This window comes from Urocampus carinirostris, chromosome 12, assembly GCF_059441175.1.
Source record: "Urocampus carinirostris isolate Australia breed hairy pipefish chromosome 12, RoL_Ucar_1.0, whole genome shotgun sequence".
NCBI classification, from domain to species: domain Eukaryota; kingdom Metazoa; phylum Chordata; class Actinopteri; order Syngnathiformes; family Syngnathidae; genus Urocampus; species Urocampus carinirostris.
Window position 1 is genome coordinate 9215293 of NC_142360.1, and position 12158 is coordinate 9227450.

General features: G+C 42.7%; 1 protein-coding gene across 5 annotated transcripts in view; it reads right to left on the reverse strand.

Annotated features, from left to right (window-relative positions):
• The window catches only part of sema6bb (sema domain, transmembrane domain (TM), and cytoplasmic domain, (semaphorin) 6Bb), a 298494-nt gene that overhangs the window by 179189 nt on the left and 107147 nt on the right, over positions 1–12158 (reverse strand). The window contains exon 1 of one of the 5 annotated variants that reach the window (XM_088349352.1): positions 5149–5170. The exons of the other annotated variants lie outside the window; for them this stretch is intronic. The gene's annotated coding sequence lies outside the window, so the exon portion shown is untranslated. Of the gene's footprint in view, positions 1–5148; positions 5171–12158 lie in introns of those variants that run through there. 5 annotated transcript variants of the gene reach the window in all.

A 12158-nucleotide genomic window follows, 5' to 3' on the forward strand; every position in this document is an offset into this window, starting at 1 on the left:
CAAATTCAACTTACGAACGATCTCATGCGTAAAGCGTCATTAGGGTTAGTTTGTAAGGTAAAGAGTGACTGACTGTTTATACTCACACACAAGCATGCATCGCGAAAAAATAAATCCCTCAAATACTTAAAAATATCAAAGAAAAAAGTACACAAAATGTTCAAGAAACATGTACTTAAACAAAGATAATTATTCAAATGTAGAGATAATAAAGATGAGAATACTGGTAATAAAGAAAAAAATCAAACATTTTAAAGTATTTCAATGGCAGAAATAATTTATCTATGAATTGAAACAAAAATATTCTTTAATTATCTATCTATCTATCTGTCTACCTTGGTCATATCCCTCAAGAGGGGTTACCGACAGCAAGACAAACACAAGCAATAACAAACAAAATAAAAAGGGAAAAAGATAGGAAAAAACACACACAAACATTTTGGACCATGGCCAACACAAATGCCCAGACTACCAAACTAGTTAGGCACCTCGGCACCTAAGTTGGTCATGCTTTCGTCCCTCCAGATGAAACGGTAGACAAGAAAGCAGCCATGTCAATCGGGTCAGGGTGACACAACACACTCTTCTGTTCAACAGCAGGGCACGACAGCTTTCACTGGTATACCCCTGCCGCATCATACAGGTGCCTTGCCCATCCCTTAGGGGCCGGTCACAAAGACATTTGCGGCTGAATCACGGCTAAAATTTTGCGGGGTTTTTTTGCCAGTGGTTGCCCGGGATGGAAAATGCGCAAAATTTGACAACCCGCCGTTCGTCTGTGGTATGGCCGGAAAAAAGACGCCGGCGACTGTTCCGCTTCCTCATCGCGTCATTTCTGCGTCATTTTCTCGTATGGACCACGGGTATAAAAGCTCCCGAGCCGGTGTTGTGCCCAAATCCGACTCCTACGCAACACACCCACCCCCCCACACCCTCGCGTGAACGCGCATTCTGCTGCGATCGCTTTTGACCTTTTCATCCGCGTTAACAAACGCATTTTGTAGAATACGATCGCACTTTATTGTTTAAATAAACGCGTTATATAGACTAGGATCTCCCAATTATTATAATTAGCTCGCTTTATTGTTTTAATAAGCGTTTAATATAGAATACGATCGCTTCTGATGAAAGCGCAGCAGAATGCGCGTTCACGCGAGGGGGTAAGGATTTACCGTTCGATTACGTTCACAACAAAAATTAAGACGGAATGGATTATGTTGTATTACATTCCCAACGAATGCAAGACGAAGTGGATTTGGTTATATGTTCGCCATTACATTTCCTATAAGTGAAATAAGACGAGGTAAAATTGGTTGGAGAAGCGAGGAAATGCAAATCTCGGCAGGGATGTGTTTCTCGGGCTGTAGAATTCATAAACGCTCTAGACACAGTTCCGTGAATATCAAGATTTCAAACTATGGCATCATATTTATTTTGTTATCTTGAAAAGAAATGTCAGGAAATAAATATGGGTTAAGACGAGATCACTACGCTGACGGGGAGGGGTTTATTGAGGGTAATTGTTTTATCTATTTTGCTAATTATTCACTATCGATCAGTTCATAATACGTTACAAAGCTTCGGAGCCGGGACTCTTACTCTAGGCTAAGGACCTAGCATCAAAGCCTTGCTACGACCATTGAGAATGCACCGAAAGATTTATTCGAAATGAAGAGAAACTACGCTGACGGTGATCCATGTTCACCCCCTTGACGTCACGAGCACAATGGTGTGCTCGGCAAATCGCGCTGTATATACGCGGAGAAAGGCGTTTGACTGTCACACGCGTAACACGCTAATTTCACGTAATAACACCGCGATACAGGCGCAGAACATGCTATTACCATGCTCCGCCCACGATTACCCGCTGAAATTTCCCGTCCTACCCATGTGTAACTACGCCCTGGCTGCGGCCAGAGCACGTCGTTCCGCGTCATTTCCGCGTCATTACCTCGTGTTGACCACGTGTGCGGCACGCGGTTTAACACGTGCTCAAACTTTTGAGCAGCTCAAAAGTTTTGAACGCGGCCAACCACGTGAAAATTTCCGACCGCGAGTAAAGCACTGCTCTATCTCGTCTATATGGTGGTCTCAAAACGTCCAACAGCGCCCGACGACATCTGCTTCACGGCCAGAGGTTAATGGCCGCGGTCCAGCCTCGATAAACTCGTGAAAGGCTGTGTCCACGCGCTCTCAAGAATTGAACAGCGTAAAATATTTTCGCGCTGCCATCCGCGCGCGAATTTCCAACCTCGTGTTATGCACTGCCGCAACTCGTCTGAATGGCGATCTCAATACGTCCTATAGCGTCCGCCTCAAAGTCAGAAATTTCTGGCCGTGATTCAGCCGCAAATGTCTGTGTGACCGGCCCCTTAGAACGCATCCTTTCACAACACCTCTCCACTCATTCCTATCACCAACAAGGGCTCTAGCTTCCACTACATTTAGACCTCTTTCCTGCAGTGCACTCGTAACATAATCCATACACGTCAATCAGGGCCTTCCTCTTGGTCTCCTTCCATTTACTTCCGCTCTGTAGATCCTCTTCAACATTCGCTCCTCATCCACCCTCTCCATGTGTCCAAATCCACACGCTTGCTCAGTTCCACTACTACTCCACTACTTTAATTACCCCCCAAAATTAAAAAGAACCTTTATGACATAAAAATATGTCTATGGCACTGAATGATTTAATGGAGAACCCCTGCAGAGGTTCAGTAGCTGTTTGTTCGCTTCCAGTACTATCTGACCAAACATTCTCCATCTGTAACCAATATGAGAAACACCAAAAGACACATGTCAAATCCGCATGCCCCCCATTTTTTCACAGGTTTGAAAAACATCATTAGGATTCATTTGGCAGTGATGATGTCTTCAAAAGAGACATCCAGAGTGCGAAAGAAGACGGACAGCGCGGGGGCTGAAGAGGGAATCTGGGGAGAAGAAGGTCGCTTTAATGAATTTTACAGCTGGAGCACGATGACACGGCGAGATAAAGCCAAACAGAAAATAACCAGAGGAGTCCGATCGGCTGCAGACAAACGTCGTGATAACGTTTCTGTTGCTGGATAGGAGAAGATAACCGCAGCCAGAAGCCGGTTGAACTCGGCAACACTCTACAAAGTACAGTCGCACCTCTCCTTACAAATTGAATCAGTTTCCGGAATAGATATGTAACCTGAAAAATTTATAAGTAGAGGCGCCTTTTCAATGTAAATTCCCTAATCCGTTCCAAGAAATGCAAAAGTATGATTTTTTTTTTTGTTAATAAATCATAAAAAAGCATCCGGACATGAAACAAATACATGTTAAAATTACAATACCACCCGAAGAGGCACGCAATGTAAAAATAAAATATCAAAATAAAGGAAATAATAAAAATATTCTCTTACTTTTTAACTAGCCTCTTTGTTTACTGGTCCTCAGCAGTGTTTTTTATGTCCTGTTTCTTGAAGAACTGATCCAATAACGTCTGCTTTCGCCGGCTTTTGACAATTACTCGGAAATGCGCGAGGCAGACGTCAACATTGTGAGCAATAGCCCGAACGATCAAAACTTTTCCTGGATGATGAATTTCCACGAATTCCGAGATTTCGGGAAATTTTGCCAAGATGTCTTGAATTTTGTCAGATTAAATGATGGGTGCGTCCTCCTCCTTGTCGTTTCTGAAGTCCTCCTGCACAGCGGTGTGTGGCAAGCTCTATTGTTGAAAGCTCCTCGTTGTGCTCATGTATCAGCTCATTGAGGTCAATTTCATCCACCTCAATTTCCTTTCCCAGTAAAATAATTGTGTCCACTTAATTCTCCACCTTCATTCTCCACCAATTTCTTGCTGGGCAACAGCATCAGGCCACAGCTTTCTCCAGGCTGCATTAAGGCGAGATCTGGTCGCCTCCTCCCAGGCCATGTTAATCTTCTTGAGGCATTATTTCCTGCTTTGTTGCAACGTCCAGGAAAACTCTTTTTCGTTTCTTTTCTCCTTGGCTGCTCACTTTTCCGAATGTTGTTCTTGGGATCGTTAATGTTTCGTATCGCGAGTATATAGTAGAGTACAGTACTGTTTCCAGAGCGGGAATGGGTCCGGAGGTGGACACAAAGAGAAAGTGGGCACAATGAATAAGCGGTAACCACAAGAGCATGCTGGCGCTCACACATACGAATTGGGTTGCCAGGTACAGTACTGCGGAGCGCCAAAAAGCAGCGCGCACGGTACTGGTACCTCGAGGTAATTTTTTTACACTCAGTTTGCTGAAAGTCATATGTAGAGACGTTCGTAAGTAGGGGTATGACTGTATATACATAAACGCTGCATCCTAACCAAACGGTCCCTCCTCTGGTGCAGGACGTCTCGTACTTTAGAGTAGCCGCTAATCAGAATGAGTGCTTCCGGTAAACCAGAAATAAAAAAGAAGGGAGGGGCAGGGTCCACGTTAGCGTCGGAAGGGCCTAACGTTAAGCGTTGCGGCTTCTCGTTAACCGTCACATCTCCTTCATGTCCACCTTGTTTATTTTTTAGCAGTTGGCCTCACTGTTTATCGGCAGGCGCCATGGCAACGAGGCATCGGTTTATCCCTCGTGAAATAAAAGTCATTTCAATCTAATGGTATTGCTACACTGGATGTACACTAATCCCTCGCTACTTTCACGCCACCATTATCTCTAGTACACTGCTTTGCCTATTTTGAGGTGAATTAAATCGTTTTTATTGTCATTGATATCAATGTATCCTGTTCCGCAGCAGACAGCAAATGCCATCACGGGCAAAGGCTGTTTGTGTGGTCGTCACTGCCTGTATGCACAGTGAATAGGCTGGTGTATGTCTGTCGAACAGAGGGCTGGGCATACAAGTCAATGTGTCCATCAAAACTGATCCAGGATATTATCTTCAAGGTTGGGCAGGTGGGCAGGAACATTTTTAATTATTTCCTGCTTTGTTGCATTCTCCAGAAAAACTCTTTTCCGTTTATTTTGTCCTTGCTGCTCACTTTTCCGAATGTCGTTCTTGGGGTCCATCTTTAATGTTACATATCGCTAGTATATAGTAGAGTAAAGTACTGTTTACAGAGCGGGAATGGGACCGGAAGTGGATACAAAGAAGAAGTGGGCACAAAAAGTAAGCGGTAAACACAAGAGCATGCCGGCACTCACGCATACGAATCGGGTTGCCAGGTACAGTACGGCGGAGCGCCGAAAAGGAGCATGCACCATACTGGTCTGTTTTTTTGTATCCTGAAAAAAATATATTAAAAGTCAAACTATGACTAAAATAAAGAAGCCTGACACCTTGATATGTTTTGCGAATCGTTATCATAACCCCAGAAGATCATCCATCCATTATCTGCACCGCTTATCCTCAGAAGGATCCTGGGTGTGCTGGACCCCTTCTCAGCTAACTTCAAGCAGTGGGCAGGGTACACCCTCAACTGGTTGCCGGACAGTTGCAGAGCACACAGAGACAGACAACTCACTCGCTCATCACACCTAGGGACAATTTGGACCGGCCAATTAACCCGACATGAATTTTTGTGATGTGGGAGGAAACCGGAGTGCACGAACAAAACCCACGCAGGCACGGGGAGAACATGCAAACTCGATATGGGTAAATTGCTGTAGCTGGATTTGAACCCAGAACCTCTGCACCGTGGGTCTGCGCGGTAACCACCCATCCGCCGTGCCGCCCAACCCCAGAAAATAATTTCTTCCTAAAATATTACTAGATTTTTTTATTATCAAGTTTCTCCTAGAGGTAAAAAAAAAAAACCGTTCATTAAAAAAGCAATATTGATATGCATAACAACCAAAAATACATGTTTTTTTTTTTTTTTTTAAATATCGGTAAGTTGAGAAAAATGCTTTTATTTGACGTAACAAGAGGAGCTGACATGATTGTCTGGTATCCTGCTGCTACGGGTACCATCAGAAAAAAAAGCCTTGTGAACGGCTGAACAAAAAAATGGGAAAAATGGAGTGGTTTGTTCCCTTTGAATCTCTGTAGTTTTTAATACTCCTTGTGCTTTTTGGCACTCATTTTTGATCACACAACACAATTCAATGACATCTAGTGGTGAAATATTACAATGTCTTTTATGTAAAAAAATTGGAGGCAGAAACTAAGCAGTGCATTGAAAAACTGGAAACACTTTGGAGATTCATTTGACTAAATAAATCCAGTCTTTCAATTTAAAAGGATCCAAGAACGAAGTGGTATATAACAGTCTAGACCTGCGGCAAAACACATCCCCGCATTTAATACTTCTGAAGCGGCTAAGCAACCTAAATTCTCTCAAATCCGCAGGCAAGATATAACGAGCTTGTTTCGATTTGCTTCTCACTAAACCTTTATTCAAAGCTGAAGGCTGTCTGAAATCAGACAAGGGCCAGTTTCCCACTAAACTAACCCAAAATGTCTTAAAAGGACCTATTGTGTGGTCCCTCAGAAGAACTCGTCCACTCGGTTATGGAAAGCGGCGAAATTCCTCAGACAAAGAAGCACTTTGTACGCTTGCGCTGTTTTTCTTGTCGCCTGAGTCGCCTTCGGATTATTGCCACCAGGCTGTTTCTTGAAATAATTTTGTGATATGTCCTGTGGTGGGTAATTGTCTGCAATCTTTCAGCAGGATCCTTTTTTTGGTGGGATTCTCCCATCTGTTTTTTGAAAAGAGCCACAGCTACTTGTGACTCACCAGCATGATTTTCTAGAAATTTGTGGGGAAGAACAAACTTTTTGGGAGGAAATCTTTTGTATTTATTTTGTTGTCAGGCTCAAGGAACAAGTATTTACCTGAGACTTGTGGTCAAAGCAGAATTTCAGGGAAAAGTACGACGCTGGCGCACCTCATTGAGAGTGTGATAAGTTTATAATTTGGTCATGATTACTGATGCAAGGCACCTGTGCCCGTTCCTTTAGCGCCAACTGCCTTGGACGCTGATTGGCTCCCTGTCACTATTTAAACCCTGTTTTTCTGTCACCTGTTGTCAGTCCGTCTGCGATCCTCAGTGCAGGGAAGCTTTTTAACCCCGACTCATTCCTGTTTTGGCCCGTCTGTTTCCTGGCTTCGACCAATTTTCTGATCTCGACCACGTTTTTTGCTCTCCTGTCCCGGCTACTGACCTGTTTTTTCCGCTCCCGACAACGCCATCGCTCGCCACGGAAATACCACTCCCGCATTTGAGCGACCTGCTCCCCGCGACCAGTGATCTCCAGATAGTGTGTGCAATCCTTTCCCTTTTTCCCAATAAAACTGAGAGAAACGTACACAAGTGGGTCCTGTCTCCGTTCTTGTCTTGTCTTGACAAATTTAGTGAGCACTCAAAAAAGGAAACACATTTATGATTTTTATGCTTGTAAGGAGAACAGAAGTTTACGGTTTCTGACCCCTCTTCTGGTATGACAGTTCCAAGATATTTAAATTTGGTGACAAGTTGTAGCTTTCTGTGGTTATTGGTGATGCTTCTGGTGATACCTTGGGGATTGTTTGTCATTACTTTTATTTTTTCTGGGTTGATTTCTGTCCCATACTAAAGATGCAAAAAGTCCAACCTGTTCTAAAGCCCTTCCTTTGGTTACAAAAAGGATATTACCTCTAAAGAGTCTGAAAGTCAAAGTAGAACAACATCATTGGCTAAAAGTTGCAATGATGCAGACAGCGCATAATAGTTAAAATGCTACGCTCGTGTCAATTCCAGCCAATTTTGGAAGTGTGTTCGGCATTTCTCGCTTCCAATCAAACGCCAAGACTGACTCAGATATTACGTACTGGGCATTGAGAAATGCTTCAACCGAAATGGAGGATGAAACACAAATGTAGGTTTCTATATTAGCATCGAGCCACCAACTATTTAGTAGCCATACGTTTGTCTTTAATGATCCAAAGTGACTGAAAATGAACTGCTTTATGTTTGGAAATGTTTACATTAGGATCTTCTACTACCTGCTGACTGGTTAGCTACCATCTGTGTGTCACTTCAAAACGGAACAAAGCAAGATTTAGACATAATGTTTATCATAAAGGAATCCTGGTTGAACATATAACAGCTAAATTAGCATTTAATGCTAGCTAAGGCTCATATCCCTATGAATTATATGAAAGATGGGCCAGTGAGTTTATCCACTCTCATAATATCGGTCTTTGGACTGCAGTCAAGGCCTTTAATCAGACGTGCTGTCAATTAAGAGTCTGAGTAGCTCAGGCAGAGCGTCAGAGGCACTTTTATCGTCTGCTGGGCTTCAACTTCAAGGGTAATACTAAAAGACGGGGCGACACGTGGGAGACCGAACGACAAGTCCATATGTCCCTCTTTGGTGCAGGGCTGCCCTGATGATGGTACGGGCCTCAAGTTCAAAAGCGAACGCTGCCGCTGCACTGCCATGTTGCCGGATTTCAAATTGAGCCAGCTCTTCGAATAAATACAGAAAAGGTCTTTGGAGTACATTACAATAGTGCACATCAGAAATTTTCTCCTTTTTTATTTGGGAAATATGATGAAAGAAACGCTTCAAAGTATCCGCAACAATCCATTAAATGGAACTTCCGAGTATTCTTTATGGGAATTTTTATGATTGTGTTTACTTTTGTTACCTTCTTTTCTTTGCCAAACGTAAAAATATGAGCTTGTTTTGTTTGTTTTATTAAAAAAAAACATTATAAAGGGTTTGGAACAGCTCATTGGTTAGTATCAAACTTTTGGGCATTATTTCAGTATGATAATTTATCATTTAATGGCAGGAGTGGCTTTGATCACATCTTTGTTCACACATTGGGGAAGCCCACAATTCCTGGTATTTCTTCCCGTATCAAGCGAATGAACACTGATAGTATCAAGAACCAGAACAGGATCAGTACCCAAACACGTGACGTTCTCACACAAGCCTTTTATTTTACGGGAAATGGGGAGTCAAGCACGTAAATGCAGTGGTCTGGCATGGAAAGACAGGAAGCTAGAGACAAATTCAAATTGCCCGAGTTGATATCGGACAGATTGGGGTCGATACGGGACAGACAGGATAGATAATTAATAAGGATATCGAAAATAAACAGGACAAACTAGATGGGAACGAAAACTGGAGAAAATGATAAACAGGACAAAAATAGACGGAAACTAAACTGAAAACCGATATTAAACAGGACCAAATAAACGGGAACAATACCGTACAGGAAATACCAACAGGGACAGGACTGAATCGAAACCCACGTCTTGCGGGGCAGAAGTTCGTTGACAGGCTGACAAGGGAAGCGTGACAGTGCTGAGCTTAAAATAGAAGGAAAGCCAATCTGTTAACAAGCCAATTGGGCGCCATGGCAACCGTGACAGATAGGAAAAGCCCTCCAATTTTGTCATACGTTTGTATAATGACAATGAAAATGATTCATTCAACTGCAATTCTGCGTTCTGTCTTTTCTTTGTAGATCTATAGTTGTTATTTAGTTACAGTCGTATACCGGTACTCTCAGTCGGTAAGGATGTCATCTCGAGTAAAGTTTGACCTTTGGGGCTTTTATGAAGGTGCGACACTTCATTACTGATTTTCACTTTTCCGCGGGATAAACGAGGGATTACTGTACTGTAGAAGGAAAAAAGAAACGAATAGGCAAGGGCGATGCTAGTGTGGGCAATGAAACGATGGATGCCGAACCGACGGCAAGACTCTCCCACCTCAACGATGATGAAACACAAGGATGTTCACACTTCGACGCGCACACTTTCATACCTCCCACATTCACAAGTGTGTGGCCACTTCTCCTTAACACTTCCTGTCCGCCCTTCTTTGCATTCCTACCTCCTCCATGCGCATTTCATCCTTGCCCGTGCCAGCCTCTTAACAGGTCTATTGATCATCTCTGTTTTCTCTTTATCTTTAATCAAAAGGCCGGCAAACTCTGTTGTTTAATAGATGAGCTGGGACGAGAGGACCGCTTTCGCCGGCTCCCGCATAACCGGATCTTATCCATAATTAATAAAGAACGGCTAATTATTCAAAGGCTCAGCCTATATGGGGTGAAGAGAGCAACCCAGGGAAAGAGATTTGCGATGAAGGAAAAAGGTAGATTACCACATGCAGGGTTCATAAACGTTTTTCAAGGACAAATTCAAGCACTTTGTAAGGACTTTCAAAGCAAATTTTCCAATTTCTCTAGTAGCATTAGAAGAAGAAATCCACAATGAATCAGTCTACAGCCCAGTTGTTTGAGGTCACTGAGTGCTGCCTGTGAATAGTCATTTCATGATAGGTGTGTATGTTTAGGCAATATGGGGAGAAATTTGTCTCAAAAATATTCACACATGTTTTTTAAATCCAGTAATATATTCGTGATCCATGTATGCGATACACTTGATTTTTAGATCTTAAGTAAATCGCGAATATATGTGTGGATTTTAACTATATGTGTGTAAATATTTTTGAGACAATTCTCTCACCATATAGGTGGGTATTGGGTAAAAATGACAGTGATATGTAGCTTATTTTCATTTGTTTTAACGCGTGGTCTTTCGAGGCAGACTGCCGAGATACATGGCAACAATTTCAAGCATTCACAAGCATTTCAGCCAAAATTCCAGCACCTTTAAAACCTTGAAAACACAACATTAAAATTCAAGCCTTTTCAATGATTTCAAGCACCCTTGCGAACTCTGCACACATCACTGGCAATTTGGTTTCAATTTCGCCGTCTGCGCTTTTCTGAGTGCAGAAAAAACGCATGTGACCGAGCGGGGGGAACGGGCTATATTCCAGACTAAATAATACATTGGCGGGTTGTATTATTTGTTTATAAGCACTCCACATAAAAGGCTCCGCCAAAAATCCTGGCTGTAAACTGCTCAAATAGCGGCAAAGTGTTTCATATCCTGTTGAGGTTTCTTGAAGGGGGCAAGCTGGGGGGCGGAGGTGGTGCTACTTTGGTCTCAAATGAAAAGATGGAACAGATGTCTCCAAAAGCCTTTTTGAAGACTCCACTTTACTATGTTATGCAAATATTACCATTTGCATTGAGCACTGCAGAAATTGGATAACTGTAAAATTGTTAAACCACTTAGTTCAAAAAAAGAAACAATTTGGGTAACACATGAACCAATCCACTGCTTTGATCAATTTGAGCCAACCGTCTGCAATAAAGAACCTATTACAGATGCTCCCCTACTTACGACTATTCGACTTACGCAAAACGGTAGATACGAAAAAAAAATTCGGGATGTCGAAAAATATCCGGACATTGCTGTTATATTTTGTATTGTGTGCCGTAAGTTCAGGGTTCAAGTCCAGCTACCGCAGTCTCCCCGTGTGGAATTTGGATGTTCTCCCCGTGCCTGCATGGCTTTTCTTCGTGCACTCCGGTTTCCTTCCATTCCAAAAACATGCATGTCAGGTTGATTGGCCGGTCTAAATTGTCTGCACGAAGATAGCTGGAATGGGCTCCAGCACTCCCGCGACCCTTCGGGCAGTGGGCAGGGGACACCCTAAATTGGTTGCCAGCCAGTCACACACAGAGACAGACAACTCACTCGCTCATTCACACCTAGGGACAATTTGGACAGGCCAATAAACCTTACATGCATGTTTTTGGAATGTGGGGGGAAACCGGAGTGCCCAGAGGAAACCCACGCAAGCAAAGGGAGAACATGCAAACTCCACACAGGAGGGTTTGATCCCATGACCTCAGAACTGTGCCGCACACGCACTAACCACTGCGCTGCAGTGCTGCCCATACATCATCATATGACTGAATTAATTCATAGCTTATTACTTTTTTCTAGGACTAGGAGAACTTGGAAATGTTAACAATAAGAAGAATCATTCAATTAAGCCAAAACCACACTGATTAAAAAATTAGAGGGACTGTCTGTATTATTAGGCACCTCCTATATTGATTTAAATAACAAGCAAAAATGCACGAAGTATAATCCTGTCAACAACTAAGCCAGGGACATAAGTGATATGTCTAAATGTGTTGTTTCGTGGTGTCTGTTTATTTATGTATTAAGTTCACATCCTGGCGATAAATGCCATTCATCACCCTGTCTTGTGTTTTTTAGTCTTGTCAGCAGAGAATCCTCCTGAGGCAGAGTTATGTCGTTGTTTTAAAACCGCTGCCTGTGATTGTTTTATTTTATGGTTGGTTTGACAGTCAACATCAAATTAGAGTGACGTTATTCAATTTTAA